Raw genomic sequence first — 14,965 nt, forward strand, 5'->3', positions numbered from 1 at the left:
ATTAGCTTGTAGCCTATCGTTCACTCAAAAGGCGCGATGGGTGCTTTGACTTACGAAAATTTTCGACTTACGAAAGACCCTCGGGAACGAATTAATTTCGTAAGTCGGGGTTCCACTGTAAATACATCCCATTAGTTTTAGACAAATAGGTGGTTGACACTTGATTAGCCATTGCTGTGGACCTTTCTTTGGAGTGGGGCATAATATCAGTACAGCAATATATCCTATATCACTTCCTTACATTAGTGATAAAGTTGCACCAAATTTCATTTTTTAAGACATACATGCAATACTTTACTAGTAATGTAAATTATTTTGTATAGAAGTAACACCTGACGTGCTTAATCACTTTTAGGAGTATTTTTTTGTCATTAGCTGTACACATATAAGGTTATATCCCATGATCACGGGATCATAATACCACCATACTATCAATGTATTATGAAAATATCATCCTTTAAGTAACTCTGTGATTCTTGCCCCTACTTGCCGAAATAGACACGAAATTTCCAACACCTTTATTTTTTTTTATCTTTTTCAAACTAGAAGTCAAAGTATGTCATTAATGTTAAAATATTGTCTATCTCATGCTAGTATCAGTATTTTAATCTATTTGTTTATTCTGGGTTTTAAGATTCACCGCACAAAAGAAATTGAGATTCATCAGACTGGGCCAAACCTCTGTTGTCTGTCTTTGGTGAACTGTAGCCTCAGTTTCCTGTTCTTAGTTGGAAGGAGCAGCACATGGTGTGACGTTCTGCTGCATATGCTTCTAGAGTCAATGTGTTGTGCATTCAGAGATGCTCTTCTGTATTCCTCAATTATGACGAGTGGCCATTTAAAAGTACTGTTGCCTCACTGTCAGTTCAAAGGAGTCTGGCTCTGATCTGTGGCGTCAACAAGGCCATTTTGCACAGAGAACTCACCTGATATTTTCTCTTTTTCAGATCGTTCTCTGTAAAACGTAGAGATGGTTGTGTGGGAAAATCAGTAGATCAGGAGAGTCCACAAATACTCAGTCCAGACCATCTGGCACTAACAACCATGTTACGTTCAAAGTCACCTTTCCTCCCCATTCTGATTCACAAGGTTCACTGGGTGGTCCTGACTGTGTCTACATGCCTACACATATGTTTCAGCCATGTGACGTGCTGATTAGATATTTGAATTACCGACCAGTTGAACAGGTGTACCTAATAAATTGTCTACTGTGTGGACTTAAACTATATTTATGGAAGTAGTATGTACCTATGTTTCAAGGACTGCATTTCCAACGTTTTTAGAGTACTTTTTCAGTTGGCTTAATTCTTTTAGGATGTAAATCACTGCCTCTCAGTTCAGTCTGGCATCAGTGCAACAGAATTATGCAAACAGATCCACCCAGTAGCATATCATCTCTCCGCTTGAGTACATGCGTGTTTGTCTTGTTTTGATGACTGGACAGCACAGCATCTGTAAGCTCTCTGTTCTCGCTCACCCTCCATGGAAACAAGCCCTCATTATTCCTCATGATTTATCCCTGCCATGTCTTGGAGGAGCTTCCAGGAATGCTCTTGCAGTGGTTTGTGCTGTTCGATGGGCTGGCGGGTTGGAAGACACAGGGCGAGGTTTGGCAGGGAAAGGTTTTGGCAGAGAGGAATGATGGGAAGGGGTTGGACGAGGAAAGTACAAGAAGTTTGAATATTTCTCATATAAACAACAATGTTGGAGAATGCTTTATAAAATTTTGTTTACCCGTTTGTGTCTTTTTTCTGTACTAAATTCATGTGGTCCTGTCTGACATATTTACTGCTGCAATTCTACCTAAGCTGCAAGACAAATTTGGTTGAAAAACCTTGAAGTACTAGGAAATCTCTGGTTTGTCAAGCAGTAAAACATTCAAAATATGCACAGAAAGATAATCTCTATAAACAGATATCTGCATGTGAACATGCACATTCTGTAGGCTAGGAACAAACTTTTTGGTATCGGAACCTTTATGGTCTGCTTATAATCTGAGTTGATTGGCCAATCTTTGACATCAGTCAGTGTGAAGTAAAAAGGAGTATTGTGTTTGCTGAAATGCCAAAAGGTAGCTGACTAGCTTTTGATTAGCATCGTCTATTAGCGTTATTTAATTTAGCTGCCTCTGTAAATAGTGACCAGAAAATGGGATTTGAATTCTTGGCCCAGATAGCTGCAAAGTCCACCAAAACTGCTGAAAAATAATAGTCTGAATCATTTGACTAGCTGATGGATTTCTAAATTGGCAGAAAGGGAATTCCATTGTGTTAGGGTTGCTAAGCATCAAACTACAGGCACAGTATAGCTATAGAGTCAACTCCAAACTGTGGCTGTCATGTTTCTGACTTACCCAAATGTCATAAAAGTCTTGAAATAGTGCCATTAGTCCTTGTGGTTTTAAGGTAAACTTTTCAATTGGAGCTGCACAGTAGTGTGATGGCTAGCACTGATCTGTTCCACCAGCCAACTGGGGCCGATCTGGTGTGGAGTAGAAAGACATGGTGATTCTAACTTGACTGTAGGTTTGAATGTAGACTGTGAACGGAGTGTGTTTCTTTTTGACTCACCTTCTATCATTCACTATTTTGTATTACGCAAACTATTGTATTTAATTGTTAGCAACTATCAAACTCCCTGAGCCTGGTTCTGCTGGAAGTTTCTTCTTGTTAAACGGGAGATTTTCCTTCCCACTGTTGCCAAGTGCTTGTTCATAGGGTTTTTTCTGACTGTATATTACTGTTGGGTCTTTACCTTACAATATAAAGCACATTGAGGTGATTCTTGTGAATTGTTGCTATATGAATAAAACGGAATTGAAGTGCCTTAAATTGACAGAATATGGGCAAGACTACAGATGTCATATATGTAAATGAGACTAAAAAAAGAAAAAAAGCCCACCTAAAGTTAAATTGTTTTGGGGGATATTCTTTGTTAGCAAACATTAAATCAAGAATATTATCTCAATATTATAGAGATACTATTCTGAGGACAGTTTTCTGCTGCTAATGCAGTTGCTCTACATGTATCTTGATACATGCTCAGTCATCCAGGTAAAGATCCAAAAAGATGATTCTGTTTATCTGGATGTAGCGTTTTATCCCACTGAAAATGCTACGCTATTTTTTGGGATACTCTGCAGGTAGAGACAATCTCTAACCGCCACCATCCAGCCTGTCCATGCCAGGCATGGACAGGCTGAAGCTGAAGCCTTCAGGCTTCAGCCTGAAGCTGAAGCTGAACAATGTGCTCTAGCAATCAGGCTTTTCCACTTCCTGTAGTTGCAGATGTTCACAGATTCTGGAGCTGCAACAAGGGTAAGACATTATGTCATGATGAGTGAGTCATAATTGCATTCAAAGAATAAAATAATGAGGCCATTTTAAAACCAAACAAGCATATTCTGGTTCATGTATTCATCTTTTGTCACTAGTTTCTCAGCCACATATGCCCTATTTATAATTTTTCATTTATTCTGTCTCAAATAGGGTGAGAAGAAGACACTTGGCTTTTGGTTAACAAGCCCAAGCTTTGAAAGTGCAGCCTTGTCTTAAAGCTGCTCAGGTTTGGCAGAAGATCTGGCAATCCAGTCGCTATTTTTAGGAACTCTAATCTCTCCTTTGTCATGTGAAAGAAAATCTTGGGGATATTACTGCTGTGAGGAGACTTCGACAGTCCCATTTCATCTCTTCTGGCAAGAAATCCATGTCAGTCAGCCTGAGCTTACATAACATAGGCAGCATTTCAGAGCAAAACTTTAAACTGATATCAGAAAGCTCTTGGGATCTTTATCCACAACAGAAAGATACTTTTATTTAGACAAAAAAAACAATGTCCTTTAAGCACAGTTTGCAAGAGTCTATGGATGTGCATTCCTACCTCAGTTAAGCCTAACAAAAGCTAAGCTGAGTCTCCTCCAGTGAAGAGTTTTGAGGTCAAGGGTTTTTGAGGTCTGAGCTTATAATCCTGGCATCCAAACATTTTAATCCACATCCTAACATGTGTGGATGTGTGAAAACTGGGAGAGTCCTGTAATTAGACCTCTGGCAAATGACATGGTCTATAAAATGCAACACAGAAGCTCTTTAATGTCATAAGATGCATGGTTAGAACCCCGTTTTATCACCTCCTGTAAAACTTGGCGCTATTTATGTAACTTAGAAAGTGTGTGTTTGTCTGCAGTTCAGAAATTCAGATCGACTCATGGAAACACTCTTGCTTCTCTGTAAACTTTGGCTACATTTGCATAGAACCACTAAAACCATTTCAGTTTAACTACATTTGCATTAGCTAATACCTACCGTGTAACCTTTGTAGCTACACTGACTAACAGCTAGACAGTAGCCAGGCATAAAAGAGCCACAGGGTTAGCATTCTTGCTAATTTAAATATTTATTTTATCCACAAACATGGAAACATTTCCTCCAAATTAAGCCCCATTATGCTTGCACATGCAACCTGTGACACAACACAGAACCATAAAATGTAATACTTGCTCTTGAAGGGTCAATAACTTGCTGTGGTCTTCTTCTAAATAAATGCTAAGAAATATGCACCAATGGAAAAACAGGAGAAGAGGTAGTGGGGGAATAGGAAACAAATACAAACAGGTTTTCTACAGGAAGTTTCACCTTTTCCTATTGTTTCAGCTTACTTCCTTTGCTTCTGTATTAATTGTTTGCAAGAATAATTATAGAGAGGGAACTTCTCATTCAATTTGTATATGGCCCAGCTGTGCTCCACACACAAGACTACAATAACTGTGATGCATACAACCAAACAAAATGACACCAAGTTTGTTTCATGTTTGTTAAAACTTTAAAATGCTTCAAAATTATGTCTCTGAAAGTCACAAATGATCAGCTACATGTTAAATGGTGTGGCCTTACTCCTGAGAAGTATTCCTGAAAGCCACTGCTTATGAACGCTAGTTTTCCTGGGCTTGTAAGAAGCATGTTTTTGCAATTCTTCTTATTATGTGGAGTATTTTATGTCTTTGTTTCATAGAAATACATAACTAATGAAAGAACACTATAAAAAGACCAAATCTGTTAGTTTACTAGCACTGGCGAACAGCAGCTAACAGAAGTTATCAGTAAGTAAAGCTTAGGTGAGCTAAGTAATGCTGCCATGAATCAGAAGTGAGCTTCTCTGACTCACTGACCAGGGTCAGACTGCTTTCACAAAGTTTTACAGCCTCTTGCAAAGCAAATAAAAGGTGGACACTTCTCATCCAGCATTGACAGCTGAGGTAAACAGCAGATTGACAACTTTCCACAAAAAGGCGAATCCAAATCTGATTCCAGCAGTAGTAGAAACATGCTGGTCGGTGTTATGGGGTACAGTCTAAATTTAATATTTTTGATCTCTCTTGGCTGAGTAAAGCATGTTTGTCTTATAGCATCCACCGCATAGGATTAAGTGCCTGAACTGGGAGGGGTGAGGAGACAGAACTCAATTGTAATCTTTGAACTCAAACAGTGACCATGGATAAGCAGAAGAAAATGGATGGATAGATGGATGCTGAAAGCTATGAATTCTGTCTCTTTTAACAGACTCCAAACAAGCTTTATTTTGATCTTAACTACATGGCTATATGTAGACGCTCCATTACTTCATCTTGCAAAACTGCGATGCCACTGTGTAGACAAAAGCTTTCCAAAGAAAGACATTTCAAGAGTATTCAAAAGTAACTTTGTCGTTCTTCGCACTAAAACAACCTGTCTCCAAGATCGCATTTTTCCTTGACGCAGACACTCATGCACTGATGAACAAGGTGAAAAAGGATATATCAGCTATTGCACTAACGCTGGTAATAAGTGACCTCAAATTCACTTTTTCAAATTTAGCACAGAACAGCCTTTCATGGCTCCTTTTAGTGGTGTTGTTGTACAGGCTTTTTCCTTCTAAGGTTCTCCTCTTTTATCTGCTTTATCTCCCAAAAGGGAGAAAGTGGAGCAAGACCAAAAACACAGTAAGACGTGCACAGAAGCAGGGATGAGGAGCGTACAAGAATGTTGGTATGGAAAAGAGAGCATCAAGCCAAGCATGAAAGTGAGAGAGAGACAGAGAGGTAGCAGAGGTGAGGCAGAGAGAAAGTGATGAGACACACACATGCACAAAGTTGCCAGAGCCAAGCCTCCTCATTCCTCAGCAGCCCTCACAGAAGCTACTCTGTTTCCCTGGTGCAAACGCGTCACATCAAAGAGCCATCACAGCACGTCTCCGTAGCAACACCCTTCAGCAGTATAGATGCAGCGCAGTAGTTGGGAGATAGCGTTGGCAGACAAATGGTACAGACGGTCTAATAACCGGGCGCTAGCAGATGACTGATGGCCCTATTTACCATTCCTTGTCTGGAGGTCAAGAGCTAAGTTCATCCCATGAGCTTGAAACCCCGAAGGAGTCAGCCAAATATTTTTCTACAAGTATTTTAGAACAGAAGGATCTTGAGATGGCCTGTTTGTTGACCTTATGTTTCTTTGCTCTGGAGTCAGTGTGCATGTCTGCGCATTTTTATGGGCAAAAGTACAACTGTAGCTTTTCTTCAAGTCAGAGTGAAAAATGTTCTGTTTGCATACTATTTGTGCATTTTAAGGCAGCATGATGGTGCAGTGGTTAGCACTGGAGCCTTTGAAACAACCGGCTGGCCAGGCGCCTTGCACTGGAGTTTGCATGTTCTCCCGGGGCTTCCGTGGGTTTCCTCAGGTACTCTCAGCTTCCACCCACAGTCCGTGCATGGGTTAGATTAATTTGCAATTCTAAAATGACTGTAGATGTGAAAGTGAGCGTGATCTGTCTTTCTGTGTTAGCCCTGTCATGTACCCATAACCTGTCCAGGTTGTTTTCTGCCTTTTGTCCTACAACAAATTCTGAATTGGACAAGTCAAAGAAAATAAAACAAAAGTATATTCAAATTAAACATTTAAGCTCGGTCTGTTTTACAGAGCAAAGGGTTACTACTTCAGTACTGCACACATTGACCTAAAATAGTCAGTTGTCATGTTTCTTAGAAAATCTGGACCCAAAATGCATGTCTTTCAGCCTGTCTTCCTTCTCTCACCCCAACTGGTCACAGCAGATGGCCGCCCCTCCCTGAGCCTGGTTCTGCCGGGAAGGGGCGGCCATCTGCTGTTAAAAGGGAGTTTTTCTTCCTGTTAAAAGGGAGTTTTTCCTTCCCACTGTCGCCAAAGTGCTTGCTCATAGGGGGTCAAATGATTGTTGGGTTTTTCTCTGTATCTATTATTGTACGATCTACTGTACAATGTAAAGCGCCTTGAGGCGACTGCTGTTGTGATTTGGCGGTATATAAATAAAATTGAATTGAATTGAAAATGTAGACTTGAAGGCAAACTTAATAAACAATTGACTAACTTTTATTTAGGCATGGGAAAAATCCCAAAAAACAGAAACTCAAGTGATGAATAAAGCATTCAGGTAGACACACAGTGCAATCAGTGCAACAGAACAAGGTACTGCGAAAAACTGAGGGTTCAATGCACACAATGTAATTAGAGAGAACACAGCTCCTCCCTAATTACACAAGAAACAGCTGGTGAAAACATGACACAGGTGAACAAAGTCGTACGGTTACGGTGTAACCTTGGTTCTCTTAGTGAGAGACTATCTCTCCACACTGTTACATATTCCATATGTACGGGGTACAACCCCCCTTGGTCGTGGCGTGTGGATATTTCTTTTAAGACACTCCGGCATGCCCGGCTCGGCCCCACAGCTCACGTATAAAACAGCTGTGCAGACGTGACACCGGTGATAGTTTGATCGGGACGCGTCTCCGAGCAGCCTGATGGTGGAGAGATAGTCTCTCACTAAGAGAACCAAGGTCTCTCCACACCGTTACATATTCCATATGTACGGGGTATCTCTGTAAGACACCCCGTGAGGAGACAGTGCAACCGAACCGCCGAGAGTGAAGGTGCCGGGAGTCAGTGATAAGGCACCAATAGAGACACCACCCCGGTCAGGGCTTCGCAATGTGAGGCTAGACTGGCTTGAACCGGTCATGCAGGATGCAGGACCGCAAGTGATCGGCCGCTCAAGGTCAGCTCGGGAACCGCGAGGCAGACCGCCAGGGCACGCGGCACACCGAGCTGCCAAGTAGCATCCCGCTGGTCGCATAGGCCTACGACATGCGGGCAATGCCAGACAGAGAGTCGGCGCTACAGGCTGGAGAATTCTCACTCGCCACAGCGAGGTCTGACTGGCGTGTAAGCCGGCGAAACGGGCAACACGCCAGGGGAACACAGCCAGCAACTGCAGGTGAAGCTTGGGATGTGACCCATCCATCCTCAAAGCCGAAGCCGCCCCAAGCTGTAGACAGACAGGGAGGGGGGGCTGGCAGCCTAGCCTGTGTAAGTGGAGGGCTGAGCAAGGCGATGACCTGAAGGTCCACCCCCAGCACCGTCACCACGTGCTTGTCCGCAGACAGAGGAGCCTCAAGAGTGAACTCGCAACGAGACACTCGAGGTCAGACAGACAGTCCCAGCTACTGGGTGTCCCCGTGCTGGCCGTGTAAGTCCGTGACACACAGGCAAGCACCAACAGGGAGCCAGCAGTGCAAGCTGGGGACCTCTCACTCACTGGCTGAAATATCAGACACAACAAGGTCCGACAAGCACAACCCATGGCACGCGACTGGAGCGACGGAATGCCAGAAGCACGGGCGGTCGGCTAGGACGGGCCTGTGCGTACGCTCCCCAAGGATCTCCAGCTGGAGCCTTAGTCTTCTGCCCAGGGTCCGAACCTGGAATCCCAGGAGCAGAGAGAGGAGAGGAAGTGTAGCTGAGAGGGGACCCTACTGGGTGCGCAACCCTGCAAGAAGCGGGCAACCCCAGACTGGGAGCCAGCGCCGCAGGCTGGGGAACACTCACTAGCTGGCTGAGGCATCAGACACAGCGAGGACCGACCAGCAGGCAAGCCGGTGAATGCGGCAATACGCCAAGGGAGCACAGCCTGCAGCCGCAGCAGCCTATATGCCAGACAGAGACTGGCTAAAGGAGGCTGGAGAACACACATTCGCTGGCTGACGTATCAGACACAGCAAGGCCCGACTGGCGTGTAAGCCGGCGAATGCGGGCAACACGCCAGGGGAACACACCCGCCAGCTGCAGTGCAGCTGCTGGAGAGGAGGCCCAAGCCAGGGACGCGACCCGCAGGTGGCCCCAGCGGCTGCTGAGCGCCGTCCATAGACCGGGGAGCCGCAAGAGTGAACTCGAGGACGAGACACTCGAGTACAGCCGGCGCCGCATGCTGGAACACAACACACTCGCTGACTGGCATAGACACAGCGAGGCCCAGCTGTCGTGTAACCGGTGAACCGCCTGCGGGGAGCCTGGCGCTGCAGGCTGGAGAACACTCACTCGCTGGCTGCGCATCAGACACAGCGAGGTCCGGCTGTCGTGTAAACCAGCGAAGCGCAGGCAATACACCAGGGGAACACAGCAGCAGCAGTGGCGGCGGCGGCTTAAGCTGCAGTCAGAGCCAAGAAGCCGCCCCACTCGAGCAATGACAGGAGCCCTGCTGGCCGTGTGAACTGCGCACTGTGGGCAACACGCCAGAAAGAACAGGCTATACTAGGCTGGAGAAATGCCACTCGCCGCAGCGAGGTGAGACTGGCGTGTAAGCCGGCGAACGAGGGCAAAACGCCAGGGGAACACAGCCTACCAAACCACTCGAGCACAGCAGCTGGCCATCGCTGTGACAGAAATCCGCGATATGTGGATGGCGCTCCAGACGGGAAGACGGAACACTCACTCGCTGGCTGACGTATCAGACACAGCGAGGTCTATGGGCTCAAATTGTGGTCATAAATATTTTGTACTTACCAATTCCCTACTGTTTATTCCCCACAGTGTTAAGCAGGCCAACAGCGAACGCTTGGAACGCTGAAGCCGCACATTGCTGCACATTGCCCAGGTGACAGCGTATGCTTGAACGCTGAAGCCGTGTCCCTGCCGTGTTTCCTCACTGTAGCTGAGCTACTCGCTAGCTGGCTAGCCTTTTTTTCGAGGCGATAAGCCGGGGAAGGGAGACCAACCAAGGGGATTCAAAGGGCCAGCTAGGGGGAACCAAGCTAGGGGATACCAGGGCATACCAGGGGAATACCGGGGAACACCAGGGCATACTGGGGGAATACCGGGGCTACCAGGGGAACACCGGGGAATACCAGGGGAGAGGCAGCGCCCACGGAGGATGCCGAAGCACGCTCCTGACGGACGCACATACATACAGCACTCTCAAGGCACTCACACACACACACAACACAAGTGGAGATCAAACAATCACCGGTGTCACGTCTGCACAGCTGTTTTATACGTGAGCTGTGGGGCGTAGCCGGGCGTGCCGGAGTGTCTTAAAGAAATATCCACACGCCACGACCAAGGGGGGTCGTACCCCGTACATATGGAATATGTAACGGTGTGGAGAGATAGTCTCGATATGCTAGAGAACTAACTAATGAGACAAGAGGAAGCAAAATCAAACAAGGCAAACAACACAGCAGACTAGCAAAAATAAAACAGGAAGTAACGAACACTGAGACAGTGACACTGACATACAAACTTGACACAGAAGGGAATGCTAAGAAATAACAAAACCCTATACAAACTAATGCGTAAGCAAATTACTAACTGAAAACGATTTCCTGAAACCAAAACCCAGGATTAAGAAAAATTTATTTAATAATAAATAAACCCTTTTTTTTTTAAAAAAAAAAAAAAAAAAAAGGAACCCCAAACCCCAATTGCTGGTTAAAAAAGCCAGGATCATGACATCGGTGAGATACCAAACAATGATAAAGTAATAGTTCATATAAAGGTATGGCCATAACGAAAGCAACACAAGAAATGTTTTAATAGTATTGACATATTGTTTTTTATCGTAATATCAATTAATACTGATGAATGTGAACTGATGAGAGTTTTCTGCAGTGCAAAAAACCCCCAGGAAAGTTACTCTTTCTTTCTTCCCACTCTGCCTCTCAGTTTCTGTCAAGCATGTGTCAGCAACTACAGAGAATCTATGAGGAACAGGAGAGAGGAGGAAAAAGAGAGAGAGAGAGAGATAGGCTGTAGGAGCGGGTGAGCAGAGGGAGGGATACAGAGGGATACAGTTACTGTCTGCCCCCAGACGTCTTTTGCTCTCTCGTTTTGGGTACCGGAATCATAAGGAGCCCCAAGCCACTCTCTTGGCCTTATATAGCGTGTTTCAACATTTCTTGGCAGTTGAAAAGAGGAATCAAAGCCAGCAGTATAAAGAGTGTATCCTGGTCCAGTCCAAGCTGCACAGACATCCACATGTGAGCACTCATATACACAGAATCGAGTTCAGTAGCAGTTCTGGCACGCGTTTGGAGGAGGAAAGTGTCTGTATTTGGTACTCCCTCTGTTGCCCTCTCTCTCTCTCCTAGAGAGGGAGGGGGGTCTGAGGGCAGGGAGAATGCAGAGGTAGAAACAAGGCAGAGGGGGAGAGAAGAGAGAGCGTGAGAAAAAGTGGCACCAGTGTGCAGGTAAGAGCAGACTTTAAGATGCACAGACTGATTCATTTGCAATGTACTTGGTCTGCAATTCGAATAAATGGTGTGTTTAGCAAGTTTGTTGGGTTATAAAATTATTTCTTTTGTGGCTTAAAAGGTCTTGAGATGAGAATTGTTTCTCTAAACTCGTAAAGAAGCTGCTGCAGTTGCCGGGTTATGTATCTACAAGCAAGAGGGATGTTTTTGGATGTCATTTCAGTTAAAGCTGATTTTCTCTGTATGTTTTGGATGTAGGCTACTCTCCCACATGCACATGGGAAAGTTGGTCCCATGGGAAGTGGGACAGGCAGAGTTCATGTAAGTTGCAATTTTCTTTGGGGGGGGGCTCAGGAACCTTTTTATGACTGGACAAGCGGAGATTTGTAGCAGCAAAGTCAGGGAGCAACACAGGAGGGCGAACACGTGTTTTCTCTCTCAGCATGACCTGCATCTGCTGTGGTAATGCAAGAGCAAAACAGAGCAGTTCTTAGGTAGAACCTTTGCAGAAAAGTAACGGCATCTTCCCTTTTTCCCTTCAGTTTTATTCTCTTTGTTTATCTTTCGTTGAGTGAGGATGCAGAGTGATGGTAGTCATTCAGCTCTGACCTTGAGCTAACACAAGAGTGGCAGTTAAACACAGGTGGTCAGGATGTTGCTAAAGCTTAAAGAGACTAACAAAAGAGATAAATGGTTAAAGTTAAACCCTTTTTAGACTATAAATCATTTTAATGAGAACTTATTGAAATCTATTTCAATACATTACATCACATTGCATGTATCGTGTTCTTGCCCTGTGATTGCACCAATAAAAGGGGAAGTTGACCCTTCCATACCATATATCCACCTAAATTATTTTGGTAGATATTAACTGAAGAGATATCTGCCTTCTCTTGAAGATAGTAAAACTTTAAAGGCACTTGCTTTGTGGAGCTCAAAGCAACTAATTAAATACAAAATAAGCATGGATCTACTCATGACAGCTGCTAGCAAGCTACACTCTATCTATAAGAATTGTGACATAACTAGGTAATATTATATTTGGAAAAGACGTTGCTTCTGAGTGTTTTTTTAAACACTTTCACCCTTCCGTTGGCTTCGGTTCCAAATGAGCCCTTTGGCCTGTTTGCCAAATGGGTCATACCAACCCCTAGGACATCAAAAGGCATGTACCATTTCTATAACTGATGTAACCAAAGCTGGGTCACCGGTACTAAAACAGTGGAGTGAATAGATGGATAAATAACACTACTGTCCAGAAGACAAATGTGTCAATTTGATCTAGAGTTAATTGCCCCTTTAAATTGATCGTAAGTCTCAAAGTAAAATGTTTTTCTGCTTTCGTTCTCTTGCCCTAATCCTCCTAACTTTTATTTATCATACGGTATAAGTCTGTTTTCCCTTTAGGTTTATCATGTTTTGACTTATCAGAGAAGGGAAACTTTCATGGATATCACTGAACTTTATTTCCCAACTACAAATTCCTCTTAGATTTCTGTGCAGGTACAGCCTTTATTTTTCTATGTCATGCATCAGAGTTGTTTTCTAGATCGAAGATGTTATCCACTGGGCTTCTACAAAGAAAGTAAGTGTGCCTGGTAGAACCACTGTGATGCATCAGCTCTCAAGTATGTGCTGGGAAGTATTATAAAAGCAGTAGTGACCAGAGAGGATGGCATTTAACATGTAGTCCCACAAGAGGACGTGGCTGAAATAGCAACGACTCAGCATGCTCGCTTACTTCTGTCAATAAGTGAGGGGCTAGAGAGGAAAACCCAAAAGCAAGTTTAGATTAAAAGGAAAGTTCACTACCAGAAAACACAAACAATCTACTTTGAGATTTACTCTGTAAGGAGAGTGCAGACAGATGCATAAACTGAGGCCTAATTTATAGCAAAGGAGTGTTCACCAATTCTTCTAGTAAGCCTATATTTCATTGCATTTTTCTGCATGTATATCATTGATTTTGGCTTGGCGTTGTTTCTTTATTCTTGCTTCACTGTGCCATTAGTGGTTAAACGGCATCCTGCGGCCACACTTAATTAAACAGGAAGTGATAGGCAAACGGTGTAAGGAACAGGCACATTTGCACGCTCCAATACTGGCGCAATCCACTAATGATGAAAACATGATTGTTTTCGACCTCCACAGAAGCTCAGTCTTTGAAGTGTTATTGCATGTTATTAAATCTGTGCCAAATGTGAAACCTCTTCCACTACTTAAGCCGCGATCAAATGACCTAACCTTTATGGTGTGCGATCATACCCCCTGTGCGTAAAACTCCAAGACAGACTTTGAGAGTTGGAGGTTTTCAACCTGTGTCCAAAGTGAACCACAGTTGCACATCTGATATTCATCACTGCTATGTTTAATGGGATATTTTGTCGTCTGCAGCTTGCAGTGATTGGGTTGTAACCGTACAAAGGGGTGATGTAGCCAAGCCACTCACTGTGGGTTGACCATGATCAAATAGCTGCTTCCTCTGTGATCCATGGTCTTTGGCCTCTTGCTCGTCCACTCAGGCCTCAAACATAACATCAGCATCTTGGTTTCGAGGTGAAATAATGCCGTGCCTTCTCTGGTGAAGGCAATCCAGTGAGATGGATCTCGTAAATAACCTCCTGGGTGTTGTGGTAAACTTTGTCTGAACCATTTAGGGTTGACGCTAACACTTATGCCTGTTGGACAAGTTTTACGCTTACTTATGGTGTGTTAGCCATGTGGTAGTGATTTTGTTCTCGTGTGCAAAAAAAATCTTGTTCTTTTGTTATTCACGAGATTTAAACAGTGGATTTGGCATGAAAAAAAATGGAAAGCTGTCGCTTGGTGGATTTCGTGTTTTCATCCTGTCACGGTCTGATTGTTTGTTCAACCATCACAGGATGGTTTTCATGGAAGCTCATGTTTGTGCGATGCTATCAGGCATTGATGGAGTGCAAACCAGCTGGTGAATAGCGTGTTTTACTTTGCAAAAACAATTATTTAGACGTTCTATGTACACACCACCCTTTTCCATCCTGTTTGGATTCTCTCTGAAGCTGTTCACCCCAGACTGAAGGTTTTCAAAATGTCCTTTTCCAAATTTAGATATCCACCAAACAGCTCAGTCAAAATACCATGTTTACAAAGTGGATTGTCCATTTTAAAGGATATTGAATCATGACTTTGATGCAATGGCTCTTATAAGTGATGGAGAGCATTTTAGTGACAAATTATCCCCATGCAGTATTCTCCTTTGGCAGCAGCGAGTCCTTTATTTTGCCATTATTTTACTACAGTTTGATTTAAGTCTCCTTTCAGATATTATTTAACCACAGACGACGTTCAGTGCTGCCAGCAAGCCGCTGCCAGCAACACAGTGCCACCCAGTTGAACATGGAGCATTACACACTTGACATTATGTCAAAATGTCAAACTGGGAAAGCAGGAACATGC

General features: G+C 43.9%; 1 protein-coding gene across 5 annotated transcripts in view; it reads left to right on the forward strand.

The window, feature by feature from the left end:
• Nucleotides 1-14,965, forward strand: part of LOC146361404 (tensin-1-like) — a 121,638-nt gene that overhangs the window by 36,926 nt on the left and 69,747 nt on the right. The window contains exon 1 of one of the 5 annotated variants that reach the window (XM_084921926.1): nucleotides 11,497-11,527. The exons of the other annotated variants lie outside the window; for them this stretch is intronic. The gene's annotated coding sequence lies outside the window, so the exon portion shown is untranslated. Of the gene's footprint in view, nucleotides 1-11,496; nucleotides 11,528-14,965 lie in introns of those variants that run through there. 5 annotated transcript variants of the gene reach the window in all.

Source organism: Perissodus microlepis, chromosome 23 (assembly GCF_051167445.1).
Source record: "Perissodus microlepis isolate ML-2025 ecotype Zambia chromosome 23, ASM5116744v1, whole genome shotgun sequence".
NCBI lineage: Eukaryota > Metazoa > Chordata > Actinopteri > Cichliformes > Cichlidae > Perissodus > Perissodus microlepis.